Below are 13,977 nucleotides of genomic sequence, written 5' to 3'. Positions count from 1 at the left end.
GATGATTCGCAACCTCCCTGGCATGTCCCGGTCGATATTCGGCCTATAGCACACCTGAACCCTGGGCGCACCTCCAAAACCGTGGGCTTAGCACACCGATTTAGCCCGAAAACGCCCCGTTCGTACCATTTTGCCCGTATGTCCAACCAAATGGCAACAAAAAATTTAACGTACTACACTGGGATAATTACCAACCTACCTGGCATGCCCCAATCAATTTTTGGCCCACAACACGTCCGAACTCGGGCACACCCCCAAAACGTGGGCTATAGCACACCGATTTGTCCTAAAAATTCCCTGTTCGCACCGTTTTGCCCTATTGTCCACCCAAATAGCCACGATAAATTAAACGGACCATACAGGGAAGATCCCCAACCTCCCTGGCATGCCCCGATCAATTTTTGGCCCACAGTACACCTTAAACCCAAGCCCACCCCCAAAACTGTGGGCTATAGAAAATCGATTTAGCCCGAAAATACCCCGTTCGCACCTTTCGCCTGTTTGTCCACCCAATTGGCCATGACAATTAAACGAACCATACTTGGATGATCCCCAACCTTCGTGGCACGCCTCGATTAATTTTCAGCCCACAGCACTCCCGGACCCCGATCCCACCCCAAAATCGTAGGCTATAGCACACTGATTTTGCCCAATAATGCCCCGTTTGCATCGTTTTACCTTTTTGTCGACCCAAATAACCAAAAAAATTCAACGGACCATACAGGGGCAATCCCCAACCTCCCTGGCATGCCTCGATCAATTTTCAGTCCATAGCACGCCCGAACCCCAGGCCCACCCACAAAAACAAGGGCTATAGCACACCAATTTGGCCCAAAAATGCCCCATTCGTGCTATTTTGCCTGTTTGTCAACCCAAATAGACACAAAAAAATTAAATGGACAACACTGGCATGATCCCCAACCTCCCTGGCATGCCTCGATCAATTTTTGACCCACAGCATGCCAGAACCCTGAGCCCATCCCCAAAATCGTAGGATATAGCCCACCAATTTTGCTCGAAAATGCCCCGTTCGCGTCGTTTCGCCAGATTGTCTACCCAAATGGCCAGGAAATATTAAAAGAACCACACTAGGATGATCCATGACCTCCTTAGCATGCCATGGTCAATTTTTCGCTGACACTACACCCGGACCCTAAGACCACCACCAAAATCGTGGGGTATAGCACACCGATTTAGCCCAAAAATGCCCCGATCGCACTGTTTTGCCCATTTGTACACCCTAATGGACACGAAAAATTAAAAAGACCACACTGGGATAATCCTCAACCTCCTTGGCACGCCTCAATCAATTTTCTACCCACATCAAGCTCGAAACCTGGGCCCACCCTCAAAATCGTGGGCTATAGCACACCGATTTGGCCTGAAAATACCCCGTTCGTGCCGTTTTGCCCGTTTATCCACCCAAATAGTCACAAAAACTTAAACGGATCATACTGGGATAATCCGCAACATCCCTTCATGCACCAATAAATTTTTACCCCACTGCACACTCGGACCCCAGGCCCACCCCCAAAACCGTGGGCAATAGCACACCGATTTGGCCCGTTAACACCGTTTCACCCGTTGGTCCCCCCAAATATCCACGAAAAATTAGAAGGACCACACTGGGATGATCCCCAACCTTCTTGGCACGTCCTTGCCAATTTTTGACCCATAGCATGCCCAGAAGCTAGGTGCACCCCCGAAACCGTGGGCTGAAAATGCTCCATTCGGGCTGTTTCGCCTGTTTGTCCAACAAAATGGTCACAAAAAATTAGACGAACAACAATGAGATGATCCCCAACCTCCCTGGCACCCCTCGGTCAATTTTTGACCCACATCACGCCCGGACCCTGGGCCCATCCCTAAAACCGTGGCATATAGCACACCGATTTGGCCCGAAAATACGTCGTTCCCGTTGTTTCGTCCGTTTGTCCACCCAAAATGGCACAAAAAATAAAACGGACCACACTAAGACTTTCCTAAACCTCCTTGGCACATCCCAATTAATTTTGGCCCACAGCACGATTGGACCATGAGCCCAATCCCAGAACTATGGGCTATAGCACACCGATTAGGCCCGAAAATGCCCTGTTCGTGTCGTTTCATCCGTTTAACCACCTATATGGCTACGAAAAATTAAACGAACCACACTTAGACGATGCCCAACGTCCCAAGCACGGCCGGACCCTGGGTCCACTCCCAAAACCATAGGTTATAGCACACCGATTTGGTTTGAAAATGCCCCGTTCGCGCCGTTTTGCCCGTTTGACGATCCAAATGGCCACAAAAAATTAAACGGACCACACTGGGATGATCCATAATCTCCCAGGCATGCCCCGATCAATTGTTGGCCTGCAGGACATCCAGACCCCAGGCCAACCCCAAAAACTGTGGGCAATAGTACACTGATTTGGCCCGAAAATGCCCCGTTCGTGCCATTTTGCCCGTATGATCAACCAAATGACCACAAAAAATTTAACGGACCACACTGTGGTGATTCCCAACCTCCCTGGCATGCCTAGTTTGATTTTCAGCTCATAATACACCCGAACTTGGGCACACCCCTAAAAACGTGGGCTATAGCACACCGATTTATCTCGAAAATTCCCCGTTCGCACCGTTTTGCCCTATTGTCCATCCAAATGGCCATGATAAACTAAACGGACCACACTGGGATGATCCCAAACCTCTCTGGCATGCCCCAATTGATTTTTGACCCACAGCACGCCTGAATCCCAGGCCCACCCCCAAAATCGTGGGCTATAGAAGACCTATTTGGCCCGAAAATGCGCCGTTTGCGCCTTTCGCCCGTTTCTGCCCCCAAATGTCCATGAAAATTAAACGAACCACACTGGGACTATCCCCAACCTCCCTGGCATGCCCAGACCCCATGTCCACCCCCAAAATCATGGGCTATAGCACACCGACTAGTCCTGAAAATGCCCAGTTTGCATAGTTTTGCCCATTTGTCCACCCATATGGCCACAAAAAATAAACGAACAACACTGGGATGATCCCCTACCTCCCTGGCATGGCCCTATCAATTTTTAGCATAAAACACACCTGAACCCTGGGCCTATCCGCAAAACCGTGGGCTATAGCACACTATTTTTCCCCAAAAATGTCCCGTTTGCGCCGTTTTGCCCGTTTGTCCATCCAAATGGCTATGAAAAATTAAACAGACCACAATGGGTTGATCCTCAACCTCCCTGGCATGCCCCAGTCATTTTTTGCCCTACATCACGCCCAAAATCGGGACAACCCCCAAAATAATGGGCAATAGCACACCGATTTTGCCCAAAAATGCTCGATCCGCGCAGTTTTACCCGTTTGTCCACCAAAATGGCCACAAAAAATTAAACAGACCATACTGGGACATCCACACACCCCTGGCATGCCTCAATCAATTTTTAATCCTCAACACACCCAGACCCCAGGACCACCCCCAAATCTGTGGGCTATAGCACACTAATTTAGCTCGAAAACGCCCCGTTTTGCCCCGTTTTTCCACCTACATGGCCATGAAAAATCAAACAGAGCACAATGGGACAATTCCTAACCTCCCTGGCATGGCCCGGTCAATTTTTAACCCACACCACTTTCGGACCCCGATCGTAGCCCCAAAATAGGGGGCTATAGCACACCAATTTGGCCCAAAAATGCCTCGTTTGCACTGTTTCATCCGTTTTTCCACTAAAATGGACACAAAAAAATAAACGGATGTCACTGGGATGATCCCCAGCCTCCCTGGTATGCCTCGGTCAATTTTGGGCCCACAGCATGCCTCGATCGATTTTAGGTTCACCGCACTCCCGGACCCCCGGCCCAACCCCAAAAAAGTGGGCTATAGCCCACCGATTTGGCCTGAATATGCCCCGTTCGCATAGTTTTGCCCTTTTGTCCACCGAAATATCTATGAAAAATTAGATGGAACACACAGTGATGATCCCCAACCTCCCGGGAATGCTCGAGTTAATTTTTGGCCCACAACACACTCGAAACCAGGACCCACTCCTAAAACCGTGGGCTATAGCACACCAATTTGGCCTAAAAATACCCTGTTTGCGCCATTTCGCCCGTTTGTCCACTCAAATGGCCACAAAAATTTAAACGGATTATACTGGGATGATCTCCGACCTCCCTGGCATACCCCGATCAATTTTTAGCCTATAGGACTCCCGTACCCTAGGCCTACCCCCAAAACTGCAGGTTATAACACACCGATTTGGCCCGAAAAAGCCTCGTTCGCACTATTTTGCCTGTTTGTCCACCCAAATGGCCACAAAAAATTAAACGCACCATACTAGGATGATCCCCAACCTCCCTGTCACCCCTCGACTAATTTTTGGCCCATAGCACAGCCCGAACCCTGGTCCCACCCCCTCACATCGATTTAGCCTGAAAATGCCCCGTTCGCGCCATTTCATCCGTTTCTCCACCCTAATCGACACAAAAAATTAAATGGGCCACACAGGGACGATCCCCAACCTTTCTATCATTCTCCGATCAATTTTTGGCCGACAGCACGCTCGGACCCCGAGCCTACCCCTGAAACTGTGGGCTATAGCACACCGATTTAGCCTGAAAATGCCCCATTCGCTCCGTTTCGCCCGTTTGTCCACCCAAATAGCCACAAAAAATTAAACGTACTATACTGGGACGATCCCCAACCTCCCTGGCATTCCCCAATCAATTTTAAGCCCACAGCCTGCCTGGACCCTGGGCCCACCCCTGAAACTGTGGGCTATAGCACACTGATTTGGCTTGAAAATGCTCCGTTCGCGCCATTTTGGTGTTTATCCTCCCAAATGGCCACAAAAAATTAAACGGACCACACTAGAATGATCCCCAACCTCCATGGCACGCCTCGATCAATTTTTGGCCCACAGCATACCCGGACCCTGGGCCCACCCCTAAAACCATGAGCTATAACACACCGATTTAGCCCAAAAATGCCCCATTTGCACCGTTTTGCCCGTTTGCCTACCCAAATAGCCACGAAAATATAAACGGACCACACTGGGATGATCCCCAACCTCCCTGGCATGCCTCGGTCAATTTTCCACCCACAACACTCCTTGACCTCGAGCCCACCCCCAAAATTGTGTGCAATAGCACACTGATTTAGCCCGAAAATGCCCCTCTCACGCCGTTTGGCCTGTTTGTCCACCCAAATGGACACAAAAAATTAAGTTGACCACTCTAGGATAATCCCCAACTTCCCTGGCATGCCTGGGTCGATTTTTAGCCTACAGCACGCTCGGACCCCAGGCCCACCCCCAAAATCGTAGGCTATACAGATACTAATATAGCCTAAAAATTCCTCATTCCCACCGTTCCGCCCGATTGTCCACCCTAATGGCCACAAAAAATTACACGAACCACACTGGGATGATCCCCAACTTCCCTGGCATGCCCCGATCGATTTTAGGCCTACAGCACGCCCGAACCCCGTGCCCACCCCCAAAACCGTGGGCTATAGCACGCCGATTTATCCCAAAAATGCCCCATTCGCGTCATTTCGGTGTTTGTCCTTCCAAATGGCCACAAAAAATTAAATGAACCACACTAGAATGATCCCCAACTTCCATGGCACGCCTCGATCAATTTTTGGCCCACAACATGCTCGAACCCTGGGCCCACCCCCAAAACCATGTGCTATAACACACCGATTTAGCCCAAAAATGCCCCGTTTGCACCGTTTTGCCCGTTTACCTACCCAAATAGCCACAAAAAAATAAACGGACCACACCGGGATGATCCCCAATCTCCCTGGCACGCCTCGGTAAATTTTCCACCCACAACACTCCTTGACCTCGGGCCCACCCCCAAAATTGTGTGCAATAGCACACTGATTTAGCCCGAAAATGCCCCTCTCACGCCGTTTGGCCTATTTTTCCACCCAAATGGCCACAAAAAATTAAGTTGACCACTCTAGGATAATCCCCAACTTCCCTGGCATGCCTCGGTCGAATTTTAGCCTACAGTACGCTCAGACACCGGGCCCACCCCCAAAATCGTAGGCTATATAGATACTAATATAGCCTAAAAATGCCTCATTCCCACCGTTCCACCCGGTTGTCCACCCAAATGGCCACGAAAAATTACACGAACCACACTGGGATTATCCCCAACTTCCCTGGCATGCCCCGGTTGATTTTAGGCCCACAGCACGCACGAACCCCGGGCCCACCCCTAAAACCGTGGGCTATTGCACGCCGATTTATCCCAAAAATGCCCCATTCGCGTCATTTCGGTGTTTGTCCTTCCAAATGGCCACAAAAAATTAAACGGACCACACTGGAATGATCCCCAACCTCCATGGCACGCCTTGATCAATTTTTGGCCCACAACATGCCCGAACCCTGGGCCCACCCCCAAAACCATGTGCTATAACACACCGATTTATCCTAAAAATGCCCCGTTTGCACCGTTTTGCCTGTTTACCTACCCAAATAGCCACAAAAAAATAAACGGACCATACTGGGATGATCCCCAACCTCCCTGGCACGCCTCGGTAAATTTTCCACCCACAACACTCCTTGACCTCGAGCCCACCCCCAAAATTGTGTGCAATAGTACACTGATTTAGCCCGAAAATGCCCCTCTCACGCCGTTTGGCCTATTTTTCTACCCAAATGGCCACAAAAAATTAAGTTGACCACTCTAGGATAATCCCCAACTTCCCTGCCATGCCTCGGTCGAATTTTAGCCTACAGCATGCTCGGACACGGGGCCCACCCCCAAAATCGTAGGCTATATAGATACTAATATAGCCTAAAAATGCCTCATTCCCACCGTTCCACCCGGTTGTCCACCCAAATGGCCACGAAAAATTACACGAACCACACTGGGATGATCCCCAACTTCCCTGGCATGCCCCGGTTGATTTTTGGCCCATAGCACCCCTGAACTATGAGCCCACCCCCAAAACTGAGGGCTGTAGAACACCAATTTGGCCCGAATATGTCCCATTCCCGTTGTTTTGCCTATTTGTCGACTCAAATGGCTACAAAAAATTAAAAGGACCATACTGGGGTGATCTTCAAACTCCCTAGCATGCCTTTTTTGATTTTCAGTCCACAACACGCCCAAACCCCAGGCCCACCCCCAAAACCGTGGGCAATAGCACACCAATTTGGCCCAAAAATGCCTCGCTCGCGCCATTTAGCCCATTTGTTCACCCGAAATGGCCGCTCAAAATTTAAGAAACCATACTGGAATGTTCCTTTAACTCTTTACCATACCTTAGTCAATTTTCAGCCTACAGCACGCCCGAAACCCTGGCTCTGCCCCAAAACCATGGGCTATAGCACACAAAATTAGCCCAAAAATGCTCCGTTCGCACTGTTTCGCCCGTTTCTCCACCCAAATGGCCACGAAAAATTAAATGGACCACACTGAGATGATCCCCAACCTCTCTAGCATGCCTCTATTGATTTTTGTCCCACAGTATTCTTGGACCCCGGGCCCACCCCCTAAACCTTGGGATATAGCCCACCGATTTATCTCGAAAATACTCCGTTCGTGCCGTTTCACCCATTTGTCCACCTAAATTGTCACAAAAAATTAAACGAACCACACTGGGATGATCCCCAACCTCCCTGGCATATCTCGGTCAATTTTCAACCCATAGCACGCCCAAAACCTAGGCCCACCCCCAAAATCATTGCTATAGCATACCGATTTGGACTGAAAATGCCCCGTTCGCGTCGTTTTGCCTGTTTGTCCACCCAAATGGCCATGAAAAATTAATATAACCTTACTGGGATGATCATCGACCTCCCTGGCATATCCTGGTTGGTTTTTGGCCCACGGCACATTCGGACCCAAGCCCACCCTCAAAACTGTGGGCTATAGCACACCGATTTAGCCCAAAAATACCCCATTCTCATCGTTTCGCTCGTTTGTCACCCTAAATAGCTACTAAAAATTAAACGGACCATACTGCAAATATTCACAACCTCCCTGACATTCCTCGATCAATTTTTAGCCTACAGCACGTCCGTACCCCAGGCCCACCCTTAAAACCGTGGGCTATAGCACACCGATTTTATCCAAAAATGCCCTATTCGCGTTGTTTCACTTGTTTGTCCACCCAAATAGCCACAAAAATTTAACGAACCGTACTGAGATGATCCTTAATCTCCTTGGCATGCCCTGGTTAATTTTTGACCTTTGATAAATCTGGACCCAGGGCCCAGCCCAAAACCGTGGGCTATAGCATGCCAATTTAGCTCAAAAATGCCTCGTTCACACTGTTTTGCCTGTTTTTCCACTCAAATGGCCATAAATAATAAAACGGAACACACTGAGATGATACCCAACCTCCCTGACATGTCCCGATCAATTTTTAGACTATAACACACCCAAACTTAGGCCCACCCCCAAAACTGTGGGCTATAGCACACAGATTTGGCCCAAAAAGACTATGATGTTGATATCTTGTATCATCCAGGGAAAGCAAATATGGTAGTTGATGCACTAAGTCGTAAGGCTATGATAGCGTCTATAGAAAGGAAAGGGTTAATTAAAGATCTCCACCAACTAACTAATTTGGGGGTTCGCCTTCTTGAAACTTCAGATGAGGGGCTTATTATGCATCATGCAGTAGAATCTTCATTAGTAGCTGAAGTGAAAGAGAAGCAATATGTAGATATAGTTTTATTACAGCTTAAGAAGAATGTACAATGTGGTACAACTAAGGCATTTGATCTTACGCGGGAAGGAGTACTTTAGTGCCAAAATAGATTATGTGTGCCTAATGTAGACGGGCTAAGAAAGAGGATTATGGTAGAGGCACATCATTCAAGGTATTCCATTCATCCACGGTCAACTAAGATGTATCAAAATTTGAAAGAAATATATTGGTGGAGTGACATGAAGAAGAACATTGCAGAATTTATAGCCGAATGTCCAAATTATCAAAGAGTTAAAGTAGAGCACCAGAAGACCGGGGGTTATATGCAATGCATAGATCTTCCAATCTGGAAGTGGGACATGGTCAACATAGATTTCGTCACTGGTTTGCCTCGTACATCTTGATAGTTTGATTCCATATGGGTGATAGTTGATAGGCTTACCAAATCCGCACACTTCCTACTAGTAAAGACCACTTACACAGTTGAAGAGTATGCAAAATTGTACATTAAAGAGATAGTTCGACTACACGGAGTGCCAATCTCTATTATATCAGATAGGGGAGCCCAATTTATTACAAATTTTTGGAAGTCTTTTTAGAGGAATTTAAGAATACAAGTGAATCTGAGTACATCTTTTCACCCTCAAACAAATGGACAAGCAAAACGTACCATTCAAACACTTGAAGATATGCTACGAGCTTGTGTATTAGACTTTAAGGGTAGCTGGGATGATCATTTGCCTCTTATCGAGTTTTCCTACAACAATAACTATTATTCAAGTATCAAAATGGCACCATATGAAGCTTTGTATGGAAGAAAGTGTAGATCGCCAATTGGACGGTTTAAATTAGGTGAAACTGCCTTGTTCGGACCAGATCTTGTTTATCAAGCTATGGAAAAGGTTAAAGTAATTCAACAGTGGCTGGAAACAGCCCAGAGCCAACACAAGCCATATGCAGATATTAGAAGAAGAGGGCTAGAGCTTTCTATTGGTGATTGGGTATTCTTGAAGGTATCACCAATAAAAGGGGTGATGAGATTTGGTAAGAAAGGGAAACTAAGTCCACATTATATAGGCCCATATAAGATTATTCGGAGGTTTGGCCAGGTCGCATATGAGTTAGAGCTACCCCAAGAGAGCTACCCCAAGAGCTCTCAATAGTACATCTGGTATTTCATGTCTCAATGCTTTGAAAGTGCATCGGAGATCCATCACATATCACTTCTACTAAAGATGTACAAGTTATGAAAGATCTCACCTATGAGAAAATACCTATTGCCATTCTAGATCAAAAAGTTAAGAAGATAAGGAATAAAGAAATAGCATCTGTAAAAGTACTTTGGAGAAACAAGCAAGTGGAAGAGATCACATGGGAAGCTGAGGAAGCAATGAAATCCAAATACCCTCATCTATTCAAATACGAAGAGAAAGTCCAAGATGCTGAATTAGAGCAATAACAAGTAAGCGTTTATATATATATATATATATATATATATATATATATATATAAGTATTGTGTGATGATAGTAATATTAACCTTAGGCTTGAACTTGTTTCGGTTGGACAATTATGCTAACATTCGAGGACGAATGTTCTAAAGGGGAGAAGGATGTAGCACCCCATATTTTTTTGTGTACTTGTTCTATTTATATGGAACTTGATATATATTTGTGGTATAGATGGAGTTATAAATACTTCCCATGTGGTTTAATGTGACCAAGTATATACAAATTTTAAGTTAGATTAAAGAGTTAAGAACTAAAAATTGAGTATTTTGTTAAGGTGCTTTCTTGACTTACTTAAGCTAGTAGGTGGATCACTTACTTGAGATATTTGGACCAAGTTAATGGGATCAAGACTTATATAAATGTACTCATTTGAGCCCAAATTAAGTAAAAGAGAAAGAACATGGAGAGAAGAGGCCCAATACTCAAATCTGCCAAATACCATGTTAAAGAGAAGAAAAGGAGGAAAAATTGGTAGCTAAGGCCCAATAGTTTTTGATCCACAAAGGCCCAATATATTGGGCAAGTGTATACATCAATTACATTAAAAAATATGTCCCAAAATTAGTCAATAAATTCGTCCAAGAGCAGCTCCTATTTATGGATTGAAATCAGCAATTTTTCTCATTTTAACTTAGACAAAATTTCCAGCTTTCTAGGTTTTTCTCTCTTGTTCTCTCTTGGCTATGAAAAAACCCTATAATTCCACAAGGGTTCTTGGTATTTACCTTCCTTCCAATCTAAAGGTAAGTGAACAATTCATAAGCTTGTACCATGGAAACTATGTGTTCTTTAAGATTAATTTTCGGACAGCCCTCTCTATAAGTTTGGGCAGTCCATTGTTCTTAGTTATTAAGGGATTTCTCTTTTCTCTTTTGATGTATGTGTAAAGGGATTAAGCTATTGATGAAATACACATTAAGACACTAAAATACCAAGGAAATAAAGGTATGGTTGCTGTTCACTTTTGTCCTTTTTCCATATACATGTGTTGATAGAGGATTGCACATATTGGGTTGCTATTAAAGGACGATTGGGTGTTGTTGCGGACTGTTTTGTGTGTTTGTGTTGTGGGCTGCCCCGTTGCTATTGGTAAAAGGTGTGATTAGTTTTTATTGAATTATAGAAGATGGATGTGGTGATACACCACTGAATTTATGATTGTGTATGTCTATTGCTCATTTCGTTTTGTGTGTGTTGATTGGAAGGTGAAATGAAGTCGAAGTTGTGTCGGGGGATATTATATGAATATGTATGGTATGTGGATGTAATTGGAGTATAAGACGGTTAAAGTGACACCCTTTGTTGATAAATTAAGGGCTTACTTCCTGGCCACTAGTTGGTGAAGTTAAATAGCCAAAATGTGATGTTTGGTTGCTAATATTAGTTTGCCATATATTTCATTGTAGATAAGTAATCTAAAAGTGCGGGAAGTCGAGTTGGGCTGGTATTGGAGTTTTACAAACAGGTATGTAAGGCATACTATATTTTGCACTCTTGGCGTGAAAACGGATATTTGTTCCATTGACTAAGCTTCCAAGGTCATCCAAAAACACGTGCTACATAATAGCACCTATGATATCCCATGTTACTAATGAACTTATTCCCACTCTCTAATGTGTTAAACCACCTCGATACATGCTTGATACCTATCCTACATGCCTATTTTCACTAGTAAATTTCAGAATTTCTCCGGTTACTCAAATAAGACCCATGTGTTAGTTTTAGCTCCTAAACACTTTATTAGTGTGCCAACAACTCCTTACTTCATTGTTATTGCATTGATTGCCTATTAACATGTCTCTTATTGATAGATCATTGTTTCAAGGTACCATAAGGTTATGACCACCAAAGTAACAATCTCAAAAGGCTAATTAAACTAAGTAACGGAAATCTGTAAAATGAGTGGCAGATCAGGGGCATAAGCCTAGCATAGGCCGATCCTGATACTTTATGTGTAGGTGGCAGCTCAGGGGCATAATACTAGCACGGGCAGATCCTGATTTATTATTTACCACTGATCAGCTGGTCATTTGTATCATATGGATTACAAAGATAATGAAGTAAGAAGGTAAAAGGAAGAAAGACATGTAATGTACCCTGTTCCACAAGCAATGTAAAGGTGGTCTACTAGCACTATTCTTACACTTGTTCTATATTTTTACTGAGCCTTTATGTCATGTATTGTTACTTTTCCTCCTTTCATACTCAGTACATTTTTTTCGTACTGACTCCCCTTATGGGGGGACTTATATTTCATGCTACAGGCACAGGTTCTTCAGCAAACATGCCTCTTCAATAGGAGCCCAGGATATCAATCTGCTATTGGTGAGCTCCAGTTTGCTTCGGGGCTTTCCGAGTCGGTTCCATATATTTTTGGTATTGTATAAACGTTAATAGTATGGAGGGGATTTGTCCCGACCTTAGCTAAATTTTGTGTATCGTCTAGAGGCATTGTAGACCAATGTAAAGTTAAGCATGGTAGTGTGTTATCTTGTACATGTTATGGCCCTAACGGCCAAGTCTATTATGTATATAGTTTTAGGGCTTGTCGTTTATATTTTTTTTTCATTAAGGCATTATATCCGTATATGGCAAAACCTTTGCCTATTATAGTTGCATGGATGTGAATTCCAAGGTTATAGGTTGGTTCTCTCGGGCCTTCACGGCTACGGGTTCCTGTCCACCCCAATAGGATTTGAGGCATGACAAGCACGCCCGAACCCTGGGCCCTCCCCCAACCGTTGGCTATAGCACACCGATTTGTCCCAAAAATGCACCATTCGCATCTTTTCGCCCGTTTTCCATCTAAATGGCCATGAAAAATTAAATGGACCATACGGTGATGATCCCCAACCTCACTGGCATGCCCCGATTGATTTTTGGCCCACAGCACACACGTACCGCATGCCCACCCACAAAATCGTGGGCTATAGCACACCAATTGGGCCGAAAACGCCCCGTTTTGCCCGTTTGTCTACCCAAATGGCCACAAAAAATTAAACGGAGCACACTGGGATGATCCATAACCTCCCTGGCATGCCTTGGTTGATTTTCGGCCAACAGCATGCCCGAACCCCAGGCCCACCCCCGAAACCGTGGGCTATAGCACACCGATTTGGCCAAAAAATGACCCATTCATGCCGTTACAGCCGTTTTCCCACCCAAATGGCCACAAAAAATTAAACGGATCACACTGGGACAGTCCCCAACCTCCGTGGCACACTCCGATCAATTTTTGACCCACATCACGCCCAAACACTGGGCCCACCCTCATAAACGTGGGAAATAGCACACAAATTTTGCCCAAAAATGACCCATTCGCTCCGTTTCGCTTGTTTGTCCACCCAAATGGCCACGAAAAAATAAACGGACCATACATGTATGATCCCTAACCTCCCTGGCACGCCACAGTTAATTTTTGGCCCATAACACGCCCGAACCCCAAGCCCACCCCTCATATCATGGGCTATAGCACACCGATTTCGCCCAAAAATGCCCCATTCATGCCGTTTCGCAAGTTTGTCCACCCAAATAACCACGAAAAATTAAATGGACCACACTGGGATGATCCCTAACCTCTCTGGTACGCTTCGGTTGATTTTTAGCCCACAGCACGCCCGAAACTCGGGCCTACCTCTAAAATCATAGGCTATAGCACACCAATTTGGCCTGAAAAAGCCTTGTTCGTGCCTTTTCACCCATTTCTCCACCCAAATAGCCACAAAAAATTAAACGGACCACACTGGGACGATCCCTAACCTCCCTGTCATGCCCCAGTCAATTTTCGGCCCAAAGCACGCTCGAATGCCGGGCTCACCCCTGA

At 45.5% G+C, this 13,977-nt stretch overlaps 1 long non-coding RNA gene across 1 annotated transcript; it reads left to right on the top strand.

The window, feature by feature from the left end:
* Positions 1–10,752: 10,752 nt before the first annotated feature.
* On the top strand, positions 10,753–12,724 carry LOC124886370. The gene is made up of 5 exons (XR_007043452.1): positions 10,753–10,897; positions 11,044–11,099; positions 11,561–11,619; positions 12,113–12,273; positions 12,419–12,724. It is a non-coding gene; the product is annotated as an uncharacterized LOC124886370 (long non-coding RNA).
* The last annotated feature ends 1,253 nt before the right edge of the window (positions 12,725–13,977 follow it).

The sequence above is a fragment of the Capsicum annuum genome, chromosome 8, assembly GCF_002878395.1.
Source record: "Capsicum annuum cultivar UCD-10X-F1 chromosome 8, UCD10Xv1.1, whole genome shotgun sequence".
In the NCBI taxonomy this organism is placed as follows: domain Eukaryota; kingdom Viridiplantae; phylum Streptophyta; class Magnoliopsida; order Solanales; family Solanaceae; genus Capsicum; species Capsicum annuum.
This window is presented reverse-complemented; position numbering and strand designations above follow the sequence as displayed.